The 15,431-nt window shown below is 42.0% G+C and overlaps 2 protein-coding genes and 1 non-coding gene across 3 annotated transcripts in view; all 3 read left to right on the top strand.

Annotated features, from left to right (window-relative positions):
* The window catches only part of LOC140291438 (uncharacterized), an 873,052-nt gene that overhangs the window by 85,563 nt on the left and 772,058 nt on the right, over positions 1-15,431 (top strand). The gene's annotated exons all lie outside the window — the stretch shown is intronic.
* Positions 1-15,431, top strand: part of LOC140295136 (uncharacterized) — a 180,559-nt gene that overhangs the window by 17,193 nt on the left and 147,935 nt on the right. The gene's annotated exons all lie outside the window — the stretch shown is intronic.
* On the top strand, positions 10,086-10,157 carry trnaq-uug (transfer RNA glutamine (anticodon UUG)). Its single transcript has one exon. It is a non-coding gene; the product is annotated as a tRNA-Gln (tRNA).

Here is a 15,431-nt window from a genome sequence, read left to right as displayed (position 1 = left end):
CTATATGAATAAAATTGAATTGAAAATGCAATCTTTTTGAAAGTAGATACATATTTTATTCTATTACACTGAACATATATGTTTTGTTTAAAGTTACAATTCACAAAGTAGCTGTGCACCAGCTGTGGGTATGTTTGTAAACATACAACATCTTTAGAAGCGAGATATCATTTCAGTTTGATGTAAAGTCTAGCTTTACACTTGTTTGTATTTCATTGTTCTGCATTTTATTAAAGGTTAGATGTCAACATTTCTCATGAGTTTCATGTTCTTGCTACAGAGATATTTTTAAAAAATGTGTGTTTGGTTCTAATCTTTGTGCTAATCTTTCCCAAAGACTTAGAAATTTTTAACGCAGTCTGAAAAAGGTTTGGAGTTGTTCCCTGTACTTTCCAGACAGCTGTTTGATTGTCATGACTAAAGCTGAAAGTTAAGGCTGTTCCAACACTAAAAGGGCACGAGGCTCAACTTCAAGCTGTGATACTATGTCAAATGTCTGTTGTGTTGGTGTCAAGAAAATTCTCTCAAAATGAGGCTCAGAGTCGCTGGAGACAATACCAAACATTTATTCTCACAGCAAGGAGTCTGCATGACATATCAAGAAGCTGACACAGATTTGTCTGAGTTAAAAAAAACAAACAATGATGCTATCGCTATTTAGTTTCCACTTTGTTTATTCTGTACATTTCTGTATATAACAGTGCTGAGCCTGAGTGAGATGGAGATTTCAATTTCCCAGAGGCAACCTCCCAAAGGGATTAATGAAGTCATCCATCCATCCATCCATCCTATGAGATCACTGGCCACACAAGGTTATGCGACATTCAGTCAAACAAGGATTAGACAGAAGTTTAAATAAGATAGATAGGAGGACTCTCAGCACACAGTGTCTCTTGACCCTGCAGCATCTCACACGTGGTACTTCCTTTTTGTCATAATATAACTTCATGATTTTTTTTAACATATCTCTCTTGTTTATAATAGAAAAGAAGGTGTAAATTCACAGTAGAGTCATATATACACATGCATTTTTTTGTATATCTTCTACGTCATTGTCATTGTTAAACAGTTTGTTATGTTGACTTCTGTTTGTTCTTGGCTCTCAGTCTCCATGTTGCTGATCCTGGATCTGCTGAGATGTCCCAGGTCATTGTTGGCTTTGATCCTCATACATTTATTTTTGTCCTGAGAAAGAAGAAGTTCCAAAAAGAGAAACAGGGACTGCTTTTGAATTTGACACAGCCTATATCATGTCAACGTTCATTTGGGTCTGCCGTTTTTCATTTAGTTTCAGACTTGTTATTGGATTCAAATGTTGATGAGTTTCTGTGACAGATAGGCTCCAGTCCCCCTGAAACCATGTAAAGCAAATGGAAGGATGGATAGTTTGTGGCACCATTATTAATTCATTCCACTTCAGTATTGAAATCTTTTTGTTCCATTCATTGTAAAGTTATCCTGAAGATAGCAGGCAGGATTTGAACCAGCTGTTGCACCACTGGCAAGTTATGGTCTCTGTGAGGGGGTGAGCTGGTTCGTAGTGCAATTATTGATGAATGTAATTGGCAGATTGTCTATGATCAATATTATGTGTAATTGTACCTTATTTATTGATTGTTTAACAGAAAATGGGTATTTTGAGTCTCACACTATAACAAATATGATAGCACTTCAATGAATTCTCTATAATGAATTAGTTTTCTAAAGAGTTTCATAAAAAATCATGCAAATATTGACTGTCTGTCCTTCCAGAAACTTACATTCCACAGCTTTGAATAAGGTATTTGATATGATACCTTTTTAAGCTACCTGGGAATATGACAGTATCATAATTATGATTGTATGAGCACAGTGGTCGATCCTGTAACGCCTATTGTTCAATCTGTACATGCTCCCATCAGGCCAGCTAATACGCAGCTATAATATGTCCTACCACAACTATGCAGATGACACTCAGACCTACGTGTCACTGACGGCAGAAGAACACGGGCCTGTAGATACATTGTGTCACTGCATCGAACAGATCAGTGTGTGGATGCAAAACAATTTTCTCCAGACAAAACCGGATCATTGTCTGTGGCCCACAGAAACAAAGAGACAGTGTTATCGGTCAACTTGAGACTCTCTCTCTAAAACCTTATAATCAGGTTAGAAATATAGGGGTAATATTGAACTCAGACCTGAACTTTAACAGCCACATTAAATCAATAACATCAGCAGCTTTTTACCATCTAAAAAACATGGCCAGAATCAAAGGAATAGTGTCTAAACCAGACTTAGAAAGACTAATCCATGTATTTGTCTCCAGCAGGTTGGACTACTGTAACAGCCTGCTCACTGGGCCCTAAACAGGCTGTAAGACAGCTGCAGTACATCCAGAACGCTGCTGCTCGAGTCCTAACTAGAGCCAGGAAACACAACCACATTAGTCTGGTGCTCAGGTCTCTGCACTGGCTTCCTGTCGCTCAGAGAATAGACTTTAAAACAGCTCTGCTTGTGTACAAGTCTCTTCATGGTCTAGTGCCAAAGTACATCTCTGACATGTTAGAGCCATATGAACAAACTCCTGCTGGTGCCCAGAGTCAGGACTAAACAAGGTGAGACTGCGTTTTAGTTTTATGCTCCTAATATCTGGAACAGTCTTCCAGAAGATGTGAGACAGGTCTCAACTCTAACTGTGTTTAAATCCAGGCTGAAAACAGTTCTATTTAGCTGTGTATATGACTCTCGTCACTTTTCATTCAATTGATTAATGATTATTTTTTGTTTTATGGAATTATTTTATTTGCATTCTTGTGATTTTATGTAGCTGTAAAGCACTTTAAATTGCCTTGTGTACAAATTGTGCTCTACAAATAAACTTGCCTTGCCACATGAAACACAATCGATGTCATTTATTCACTTGCTACTGTACTGTTTGCTACCAACAATCAATAAAGTATAATTAATTTGATTTAAAGCATATTTGTGAGAGTGATCTTTTTTTTCAATGCCGTTTATGCTTTTTACAGAACAATTGATATATTTAAGGATGGTTGAAGGCTGGTTAAAAGTAGTTAAATATTTCTGAAGCCGATTCTGATCTGTTTACATGTGCAAAATGATGTAATATTGTTTTACATGCGCTTAGTTGGAGAAAGTTGGAGAGCAAACTCCAACAAAACAACATGAGGGAGGTGTGGAGTTTTTTCATCGGTGGCCATGAAAAAAAGAGTGGCCAGGGAATGGAAGGAGGCCACTGAGTTAAACTTGTTCTTTAACCCCTCTAACTCCTGATTCCTTACCATCTACCTCGGATGAAGTCCCGCACGGTCTTGACGTTTATTTTAGGTAGGGGAATGCCAGCTTTGCAGAGAACAGGGTCATCCACTAAAATCCGGTGCTGGACCCGCTCGTATGCCTCCAGGATGGTCGTCTTCTCCGGACTGGTGCGTGACCCATGAGGACAATGCAGCCACAAAAGTTTCACCAGTGTGTACATTAGCCTGTTGTGCTGAGCACTTATGTTTTGTTGTGCTGGTGCTTAGCGTTTGGCCATCTTTACTTTCTGTATCACAGCAGCATCAACAAGGTCGTCTCTTTTAGTGCGGCAGTACAGAGTGTTGCCCCAGTGCGTCCTGTACACTTGATTGAACTGCTGAGGCTGCTTGTCGTGCTCCTCCACGGCATTCCAGGCTTCCAGGATATTGTTCCTCTGCTCGGTGGTGAGTGACAGCTTGTCCTCTGTCAGGCCAATGTCCAAAAGAAGAGAGCAGAACTTTTCCAGCTGCTGAAAGCCAGGAAGAGGAGTTGGACTGCAGACATCCTCCTGTGCAAACAGTGACACACAAATGTTATGCCTGTTGCAGGTGTGATTTATCTAGTCTTATTTGCTTTTCATCTGCTTCTGTCTCTTGTGACTGCAAGTTTTTTAGATTTTGTAACGTTATGTTGACTTTGCGCACGACCACGTTGACTTGTTAAGCTTTTTCCTCAGTGATTGTTTCCTTCTTCTACACAAGCTTTAAATACTTTGCTACTGTTTTCACTGTTGTTTTAATGTCTAATTTAACTCCTGGCAAAGTGGCAACATTTGAAAACTCGTCTAACACTGGCTCATACGTAGCAGTTGAACGGCTTTAACTCCTGGAATAAAATGTACATCCACATCAACAAACAAACAGCTACTCACAAAGACTGGAAGGTGAGCACTAGCAATTTCATTGCTGGAGAGCCGGATGTGGGGCAGCTCAGCACTCAGTGCATTGTCACAGGTCTCCACCTCACTCTCGTAAGCCTCATCTGGCTCATCTGGATCATGCTGCCCAGGCTGAAGCACCTCCTCCTCTGGATCCGGCCCATCGTTCACGATGTCTGCGAGAGAAAAAGGGCCCGATTCTCCTGTACTCTGACTAAACAGGTATCCCAACCTGAGCAGCTCATTAGAGGGGACATCAGCGGGAGCCTGAAGTTTTCCTCCACAGTCTCTCCGAACAGCTGCTGACAGCGGGTGTTGAGGCGGTCGATAAGCGGTGCAGAATAGATTCTGTGGTGCCGTCCTTTTCCCCCAAACACTGCATCAGAGCGGCGGTCAGAATTCCACCGTGCAATGCCACTTATCAGATAGACCTGATAGGGCCGGGCTGCGCAGTGGGGACCTGAACATCACAATAAAACACATGAGATGACTCACAGTGACACGTGTGACATTTTATAAATATCCACACTACACCTGTGTACCTGGGAGCATGTTGGGCAAAGTTTTGTGGAATCCTTCCAGGCTGTTGTTGCCACGCAGACATTTGTAGTAGGGCACATCCACTTTGTTGATGGTCGCTGTACGCGCCACCCTATACATGTAGATGTCTGGAGGATCCTGGATGCACTCCAGGTGTCGCCGCTGCGCCGCCCACATCTCATCAACGGCCGCTGCAAATACAAATGACGTACAGACACACAAACCGATTGTTGTGTAGACTTTTTTTATGCCACACAACTAGTATTAATGTTGTAACTTTGAGTGTCAGGTCTTTATACCAGGTGTCTTGAAGAGGCTGACTCCACTCTCATCCAGCCCAGCGGGACCTTTCAGTTCCTCAATGGCCAGGTTGATGAGCCTAAACGTTTCCTGCGCCCCTTGTGTGACCCGTCGCACGTCATGTTTCAGCTGCTCCCTGGAAATAAAAAGGCGGATGATGTCCTCATCTGTCACAGCCTTCAGAGCTGTCGGGTCCTTGGCTCTGACAGCCTTGATGAGGAGCTCCATGTCTGCTCGGCTGTACGCCAGCACCGCCCCAGCAAGAGCAGACTTGAACACTGAGTACTTGGAGTGAGACTCTGTGCGGACGGCTGCATCGAAACGGTGAATCCAGTGAAAGATGTGCAGACGCACAACCATTCCACTGTCCACCCAAGACTGGAACAAAGTCTCCACAGCTGTTGGGCCCTGTGCACGGCAACACCCACGGTCCACATTCAGGATGCTGGGGACAGGTTGGTTGGCCAGCCGAAACCTCTCCATTACTCCACGGCACATAGGTCCCAGCTTCTCTGTGGACTCCTCACAGGTCAGCACAAAAGTCACTATCTGGGAGTACTCATTTCCAATGCTGGTGAACCTGAGCCGTGACCCTCACCAGACAGCTTCTTCACTACCTTAAAAACATTTGGAGTTTGGATCCCAACTTAGTTGCTTGTTCTTCTATAATTTAACAGTGCATGACAATATGTTTATAATAGGAAATATGTTCTGTATGCCACAATCTATGATTGCGTTTTGATTTACATACTTTCTTGGTGGAATCCATCTTTAGCACAGTGCCAAAAGTGGAGAGGATCTGGCTCCTGTCGTCCTGCACGTTGTCGGCCTCTGCCAGCAGGAAGGCGTGGCGCAGGAGCCGTGCAGACCAGAGATCTCTTAGAGGAGGCGGAGCCTGAAATGTGTGACCTACTGCAGAAACAATTCCTCCAGGTTTCACTAAGCTCATAAGGAGTGTGGTGTACAGGTCTTTGCACTGAAGGTGCTTCTCCGTGTGGTTTTCCTGTATCTGACGCCACACCTGGACCATAGTGTTCCCTTCGGTTCGGTCCCTCAGAAGACGCACAACATTCTTGTCCACACCACGCCTGTTAGTGGAGGAAAAATTGGTAACTTTAGGTTGGTTCTTTAAAGACTGACACGTGCACACACGATGCTGAGTGAACTCAGGCAGGGAACACAGCTTGATGTGCCTCGCTCAGTTGTGTTATAATAACAGGATCCCATGCAAGCCACCGACCTAATGTGCCACCTTCTCCACCCCTGGCTGACTTTGTGCAAGGCCCACAGCACAGGACCTCCGTCAGCATCGTGTACCAGTTGGATACGTCACAAATGTGACGTACCTGGAGTACAGATCAGCGAACAAAATTGTTGGTACCCCTCAGTTAAAGAAGGAAAAACCCACAATTCTCACTGAAAGCACTTGAAACCTACAAAAGTAACAATAAATAAACATTCATTGAAAATTAAATAATCAAAATCAGCCATTACTTTTGAAATGTTGATTAACATAATTATTAAAAAAAAAACTAATGAAATAGGGCTGGACAAAAATGATGGTACCTCTATAAAAGATTGAAAACTATTTGACCAGAGTGACATGATTAACTCAGGTGTGTCCTTTAACTGACATCACAGGTGTTTCCAAACTCATAATCAGTCAGTCTGCCTATTTAAAGGGAGACAAGTAGTCACTCTGCTGTTTGGTGAAAAGGTGTGTACCACACTGAACATGGACAACAGAAAGCGGAGGAGAGAATTGTCCCAGGACATCTGAAAAAAAAAATTATAGACAAACATCTTAAAGGTGCAGGTTCCTGTGACAACAGTGGCTCATATTATTCAGAAGTTCAAGACCCACGGGACAGTAGCCAACCTCCCTGGACGTGGCCGCAAGAGGAAAATTGATGACAGATTGAAGAGACAGATCGTTCGAATTGTATCCAAAGAGCCCAGGACAACCTCCAAAGAAATTAAAGGTGAACTCCAAGGCCAAGGTACATCAGTGTCAGATCGCACCATTCGTCGTTGTTTGAGCCAAAGCGGACTTCATGGGAGACGACCAAGGAGGACACCACTGCTGAAAAAAATCATAAAAAAGCAAGACTGGAATTTGCAAAAATGCATGTTGACAAGCCACAAAGCTTCTGGGAGAATGTCCTTTGGACAGATGAGACCAAACTGGAGCTTTTTGGTAAGGCACATCAACTCTATGACTCAAAAACCAAGCATACGAAGAAAAGAACACTGTCCCTACGGTGAAACATGGAGGAGGCTCAGCAATGTTTTGGGGCTGCTTTGCTGCATCTGCTACAGGGTGTCTTGAATGTGTGCAAGGTAAAATGAAATCTGACGACTATCAAGGCATTCTGGAGAGAAATGTGCTGCCTAGTGTCAGAAAGCTTGGTCTCAGTCGCAGGTCATGGGTCTTCCAACAGGACAACGATCCAAAACACACAGCCAAAAACACCCAAGAATGGCTGAGAGAAAAGCGTTGGACTATTCTAAAGTGGCCTTCCATGAGCCCAGATCTGAATCCCATTGAACATCTGTGGAAGGAGCTGAAACATGCCATTTGGAGAAGACACCCATCAAACCTGAGACAACTGGAGCAGTTTGCTCATGAGGAGTGGGCCAAAATACCTGTTGACAGCTGCAGAACGCTCATTGACAAATACAGAAATCGTTTAATTGCAGTGATTGCCTCAAAAGGTTGTGCAACAAAATATTAAGTTATGGGTACCATAATTTTTGTCCAGCCCTATTTCATTAGTTTTTTTTTTTTTTTATAATTATGTTAATCAACAATTCAAAAGTAATGCTTTCAGTGAGAATTGTGGGTTTTTCCTTCTTTAACTGAGGGGTACCAACAATTTTGTCCACGTGTGTATATAATAATGATAATAACATATAACAATATATAATAAAATCCAGATGATTTTCAAGGAACTTTTCCTTTTACATGTTTAGATACAATGTAATCATTATTCAACCATGATGCTTTTACTCTAACACAGCTGAATTGAGTTATACCCGGTGGTGGTAGCCAGACTTGTACAGGTACACATTACGACCCTTTCCAACACACTCATCGCCACGAGGACACTTCAGGGAACATCTCCAGACTCCTACAGGGCGCCACACAAAGACACGGCTGTGGAAAAACAGGTGTGGTACAGGCAGAGCACCTCCGACGAAGCCTGGAGGTTCTGGAGGGGAAAACCACATGCGGTCTGACTTCATCACCCTTCGCCTCTTGAGCACACCAGTGATGTCCTTGTAGATTTGAACGGCAGGGAAGAGACCTCTCTCTGTGTCCTCCTTTAGCCATGAGATGTCAGCTGCTGGAATGCCATTTGGGTTTTCCCAAAGACGTACCCAGCCCTCTAACTCCACCTGTAACACGCACAACACGTACAAAGCAAAGTTGTTTTTATTATTTGTAACATGAAATGATACACATGGAGCACAGTTTAAAGAAGCGTCTCACACTTATGTTTGCATTCACTGTAAATGTTACTTACAGGTGAGTCACTTAGAGGGGGTTTCAGTGGATAATCCTGGCCTTGGAATGCGGACGGGGCTTCAGTTGGCTGTGCAGCAGATTCCGGCTGATTGGGCGGGATCCTGGATATGCGCTTCTTGTGTGGCAGCTTGGGTGGTGCGGTGGACTCTGGCAGCTTGGGTGGTGCGGTGGACTCAGGCTGCTTGGGTGGTGCGGTGGACTCAGGCAGCTTGGGTGGTGCTGTGGACTCTGGCAGCTTGGGTGGTGCGGTGGACTCTGGCAGCTTGGGTGGTGCGGTGGACTCTGGCAGCTTGGGCAGTGAAGAGGGGTGAAAAAGCCTTTGGAAAACACTGGAGTCTGGCAGCTTGGGTGGTGCCGTGGACTCAGCCTGCTTGGGTGGTGCAGTGGACTCTGGCAGCTTGGGCAGTGAAGAGGGGTGAAAAAGCCTTTGGGAAACACTGGAGTCTGGCAGCTTTACCTTGTCTCTGGAACCAGAATCTTCAGTCTTAGACTCCTGGGACTGGGTAGAGTCTAAAAATGTATACATTTTTTATCTTATATTATGACTTATTTACATAAAACTACTTCATATAAATTGACTGATGTGTCTTACTTACATTCCACAGCCTCACATGCAGCTACCATCTCAGCTTCATCACCGGGCCATAATGAAGGACTATACTTAGAGGTGCTTTCCTGCAGTTGCTGGACAATAAGGCAGTGTAACAATCAGAATGTATGATATACCACGTTTCACTTACCAAACACAAACAAGCATACTTACAACACTAAACACTCAACACTTAGTTGATGAAATACCACCTATTTGAGTATTTGTTATTTTCTGTGTAATTCTAAACTTTCTCTTTCTGAACACTTACTTTCTCCTTCTCATAAATATACTTTCTGAACCTCTTCATCGTCACACTTGTGATGTGGGTCACCGGTGTGTTCAACCACCTCCTCACTGAGCTGTAGGCCTTCTGTGCTCTGTCTTTCTCGCTGTCAGTGAACTGCTCTGGCTTTTTCTTTAATCTTCCATGCTGACTGTAGAGCTCCCACATCTCCTGAAAGCTGCTGTCCTCGAAGACTTTCTGACCATAGATGCACCTGTCGATGTTTGCCTCAAGGACAATGGAGACTTGTGGGAAGCTCTCTGCATACTCAGCGAGGAAGTCTTTCACCCACTGGTTCACTGCCTCTCCTCTCTTTGGTGTGTTTGACTTCTCTGACTGTGCTTGTCAATTATGCTGGAAAGATATATATTACCTTAATTCAAACAAGCATCATTTATATCATCAGACTGTGACAAACAGATTAGTAATTGAACCAAGAATGAAACAGATGTGTAAATATGCCACCAAATTTGGCATATTATTTATATATATATCCTGAGCGTGCCTGAGGCGACTGTGGAAAGGAACGATTCCCATTTAACAGGAAGAAACCTCTTGCAGAACCAGACTCAGGAAGGGTGGCCAAAAAAAAAACCCACTTTGCTTTAAACCTTTATATTGTCAAGCATTTGCATGACTAAGAGCATAGTTTGCCCGTGGAAGGGGTTCCATGGTGTAAAGGTCAGCACTCTGGACTTTGAATCCAGTGATCCGAGTTTAAACCTCGGTGGAACCTTCAGGTGTGCTGTCATGGTTGTGTTCTGGAAAGAAGATGAGTGGATGAGGTTAGTCAGTTGTCAAGTCACACCAGAGTGTGTGATTGACCAATTCCAAAGAGAGGGCTTAAATTGGTTAATATTGGAAAAAGTGAAACATTCAGCTGAGAGGGTCTGTGCTATTTGCCTTCTCACCTCTGTGTGTCACTAATTGAATCTATTTGGTTTCTTCTTGCATATTCATTTGCAATGCATATATTTTTCCATGCTCTCCATTTGGAATTTGGACACAGAAGCCAAAGGAGAAGGAAACAGGAAAAACAATCCCATGGTAACAATCAGCGACAAGAAGAACTACTCAAAAGCCTGCACAATTAACCCGGTGCCCACCCATGGGCCAAACGATCATCCAATCAAGGAGCAGCAATTTCTGCCTGCCGGGATCTGAGCGTCAACTCCATGCGGTGCGCACAAGTTGGTACTGATTTAGGAAAAAGAGGATTGTACAATTTTACTCCTTGGTATGGATACTCTTTCAAAAAAGTCCAAAAAAATTAAATATGTGGTTGACAAAACTGTGTGACTCAGTCCTTCAACACAAAAGGCAGGCAAAGGAAAATCAGCTGTCCTCTCTATCTAATCATGGGAGGATGGCCTGACTACGATCAGGGACCTGAGCAGCAAAGAATAGATAGACATGATAAATAGTTATATATATGTACACACTAGTCTCCAATACTACTATGATAAAAAGAGATCCAATGTACAGGTCCAAGTTGTACAGGAATGTGTTGTAGAAATTTGTTCTATATTTTTGTTGTAAATTCACAACAGGTTTCATCATCTGCTAATCCTGGAGGAGACACTAGTTGGAAAGGAATTTATTAATAAAAATAAAAATGCTTATATTATAAGACTGAAACACCCTTGAACAGCAGATCACTGTAAAGACATACATATAATATTGTGATTATGTCAGTGGAAATGTAAAGTCAACAATATTGTTGACTTTACATTTCTTTTAACATCTTGTAAAAATATAACAATGTAAACATAAAAACAGCAACCTCAAAACAAAACATAGCATGTTACCTGGATGGAAAACCATGCGTCTCTACAGCCTGAAGGAAGAAATCTTGGGCTGTTGATGCCTTGTTGTTATTGGCAGCTTGTCGGTACATGATCTTTGTGAGCATTTGGAAAACATAAACCCCACATAAAAAACACATTAAACATTAACTACAATACTATAAGAATAATAAATGAATGAAATATTGTTCCATGTGTGATGTTAGACTTAAAGCTATACTTACCTTTCTGGCATGTAGCACAGCACTTAGTAAAAATTTAAACATGAACAACTCCCCCTCCCTCCAAAGTCTCACCCTCTTCCCCCTGCCTGACCTGTGACGCTCCCCTCCTCCCTGACGTGTGAGGTGAGAAAGTGATGGTGCGTTCCATCTCCCCCGGATGTCGGAGCGGAGAATGTTGTCAAGTTATCAGCGGTCCACTTACCACGTCCATCAAGGCTATTCTTGTGCTTGCCGTGTCCGAATATAAACAACTTGTGATCTACCAGGCTAATGTTAGCACGGCCTGCGTTGTAGTTCGTGTGTAGTTTCAACACCTGGTGGCTTGCTTTTACATTTTAGTGTGCCATAAGCTTATTAGGAGCATTTTAAGATTACAAAAGAAAAGTGTAAAAATGCCAGAAAGAAAAGTATAGCTTTAACAAAATTAAGTTGAATATTATATCACACACTATAATCTCCATGGGGACACTGACCTTTCTTAAAGAGACATGTATTCCAAACATTACTACACCATATCTGTGAAATAAAAATGTATCAATTGTTTAATGCAGCTACATCGTGGTCCATTACACCAGATTCCAGAAATCTGCAGAATGTATGCCATAGACCATTTTTTAAATCAATATATAAATATATAATGTCCATGTGATGTCCTTTGCTGTCAGCTTACCTGATCAACTTGTGGTTGGTATCTTTATGTACGAGTGACAGAGGAGCTGCGACATTGTAGGTCCTTCTCACAACACATCCGAGGCTTGTCATTCTCTGTAGTATTGATATGATGATAATCATGTGAACAAACAATTTAGGCATTTAACTTTTTCTCAGGTATACATGCTATGATGACCGTTGTTAAGATAATGTCCAGGACTCTCCACTAAGGCACAGACTAGAAAATTGAAAAAATAATATTGATAGCCTTTAGGCTATAAAAATAGCAGTCATTAAAGTAGCCGGCCCTCAGCTAGACTTAGTTGTGGAGGCTATATGGCCGGCAGCCGGTGCCTGTGGAAAGCCCTGTCATTTCAAATGTTACTATTATGACACAAATCTTTTTATAATGCTATGGACAAGTGCATGATATAATGCAAATAAAAACTTTCTGTAAAAAGCACCAACCCAAATTCTGGGAGTCTTGCTTGATGGCAGAGACCAAGCTGTCAAGTTCATCATCTGTCATTTTACTGTAGCCTTCCCTTTTTGAGAGGCCCCACTGTCGCATTCTGCGTTTCAGTGTTCTCACTGACACACCAGCAGTGTGGAAATACAGGGGACAGAGAGGTCAATTTCAATCAAATGCTGGACGTGGTCTTTGGAAAAAAACATATGCCGGCTTGTTCACAGATACGAGACTTGTTTTCTTTTCACTGATTTTTACTGTGGTCTTCATCGTCGGCTTTCACCACAAGTACACCGTAGAACTGATAAAACACAAATGATGTACAAATATTACATTACACAAGTCTCAACTAAAAGAAAATATATTATTTACAAACATAAACTTACATACCACTTCGGCCTGCAAGTGGACAAACCGGTAAACTTAAAACCGCTTATGGTCTTCGTTGATTGCTTTCTTAATTGGATCCATATCAATGATACCAGTTTACCGGACCGCTTTTTAAAACCGGAAGTGACATCACGGTCACCTTAAACTAAACTTATCAAGTTTTAACTTTTAACTTTTACCTAACACCAAATGTTATTAACTATATCCTTTAAACATTGCTAAACAATAAATATAAACATCAAAACACTTAAAACAAACGTGTCATACGGACTTCCTCTATGGCCATAAAATCATAGCTGCATCTAGTGGAGAAACATAAATATAACTGCCGTTAAATTGCCTATTTGACAGTTTAAAGTGGCTGCACGTGCACTTTTTCTATCTGGCCTCAATACATTTCTGAAATGTATTCATTTGTGTTTGGAAAACATTGGAAACTTTATTTCTGAGCCCACATCAGTGGGTTCTGGTTGTTTACACATAGATGAGGAGACAGTTCAGTGTGTGAGGATAAAAGAAGAGGAGAACCTGGGACATCTGAGCAGATCTGGGATCAGCACCTTGGATATCAGCAGGGATTCTTAGGAAGGAAGGAAATGGGATGAATCTGCAGACTGCAGGAAGATCTGTTAACAGTCTGCAGACTAACGTGAGACAATAATATTTGTGTGTGTTTGGTATCCAGAAGAATTGAGACAGATGAAGTCACTGTGAGCTGAGCAGTGCTGGAAGATGATATGAATGAGTGACCTAAATGAGGTTTATGTGTGCGCTCATTTCCAGTGTTTGACAAAGATTGAAAAGTGAATTTATTTGACTGATTCCTTCCCAATGTGATGTATGTCAAGAAGCTGTCTGTGTTGAGTGAGCAGCAGCGCCTCCTGCAGGTGTAAAAAACTTACAGCACCTCGTATTCCCAGGCGGTCTCCCATCCAAGTACTATCCAGGTCCGACCCTGCTTAGCTTCCAAGATCGGACGAGATCAGGCGTCCGCTAAAGCTGGGGAACAATAGTCTGTATGAGGGGGGGAAGAAGGGGGAAAAGGGGGAAGAAGGGGGAAGGGGAAAAATGAAGGAAAAGAGGAGTTTTTGAGAATATGAGGGGAAAAAATGGAATGAACTTGTAGTTATTTGTGTTTCTGCTGTCCATTTCAAGTAAAAGCACACATTCTGGTGTATTCATTTGAGAATTCTACGTGAACATGACACTTTGCTGTGGAATAGTATAGGAGGCTCTTAATCCAAAGGTCACCGGTTCGATTCCACCATTGGAAGATGACACAAACGTTATCAAATGTACTTTTATGGTCATTTTTAAATTTCTGAATTAAGTGCTGCAACAATGTAATCTTCTTCTCTGAATGAGTTTGCATGTTTGCAGAAAAAACTGAAGACACTCACTGAAATGTAACTAATTTATTACTAATTTCACACACACAAACACTCAGAAACATGTGTGAAATTAAACCTGAAGTAATAAAAACAGGAATAAATTAAACAATTAAAAATAGAAAAAAATAAATGGGACAGTATATCTTCCCATAATACTACCATTTTCTTTTATGCACGGCAGGTGACACTGACAGCATTTGTTTTTTTCCACCGTGCGGGCGTAAGCTCTCCGGGTTAGTGGAGGTGAGGGCAGGGAATCAGATGGCACAATCTGTTTGTTTCCATTTGGGATGACAAACACAACTGGCTCAATGAATGGACTGGGGTTTAAAAGTACAGGAGATGGAGATGGAGGAAGAGACAGAGGAGAAACGATCTGCAGAAACTTCTTGGGACTGCAGCCAGGTGGTGATACTTTTCTTTTGGTGGGGCTTGTGATGCGGTTGGATAAATCAGACGTCTGAGGGAATAAAGGCACAGTTCACAATATAGGATAACCATAGATGATAGTGAATTCATCTATCTATCATTATGGGTATAGCAGTCAATAAAACCAGATCATTTCAACATGAAATGAATGAAATGCATGAAAGTGCCACTATAGTTACTGCTACATGAAAACAATAACAATGTACATTTTTTAAAATCAAAGTCAACCTATGTATCATTCTCTTTACATTACCTTAGATGAATGCTTCCCAGCCAAACTTAAGTTTGGCTTCAGCATGGCACCATGACAGCCACCAAACCGTGGCTTTGTAAACTGACAAAAAGAAAAACATAACCTTAACTGGGGCTTTGTACATTTTATACAGTTGAGTATATTAATAATATTAATATAAATATCAGCATAAGTAAATCCTCATTACTTACTGATACCAAAGTCACAATGGGTCTTCTCGGTTCATCACCAGCTAAGGAGACGTCCTTTGGTGGTGGTGAATCTGCAGGTGAGGGCCCTGGCTGCTCTGCCACCAGCACGTCATAAATGTATGAGAGCCTTCTGATACCTTCTTTGCATGCAAACCGCAGTTACAGCTCTGTGCACCTCCAAACAGTGACATTTGTCCCCTCATCTGC

Source organism: Leuresthes tenuis, unplaced genomic scaffold (genome assembly GCF_036924035.1).
Source record: "Leuresthes tenuis unplaced genomic scaffold, fLeuTen1.0.hap1 SCAF_1, whole genome shotgun sequence".
Classification (NCBI taxonomy): Eukaryota; Metazoa; Chordata; class Actinopteri; order Atheriniformes; family Atherinopsidae; genus Leuresthes; species Leuresthes tenuis.
The sequence above is the reverse complement of the archived record's forward strand: the minus strand, read 5'-3'. Positions and strand labels throughout refer to the sequence as shown.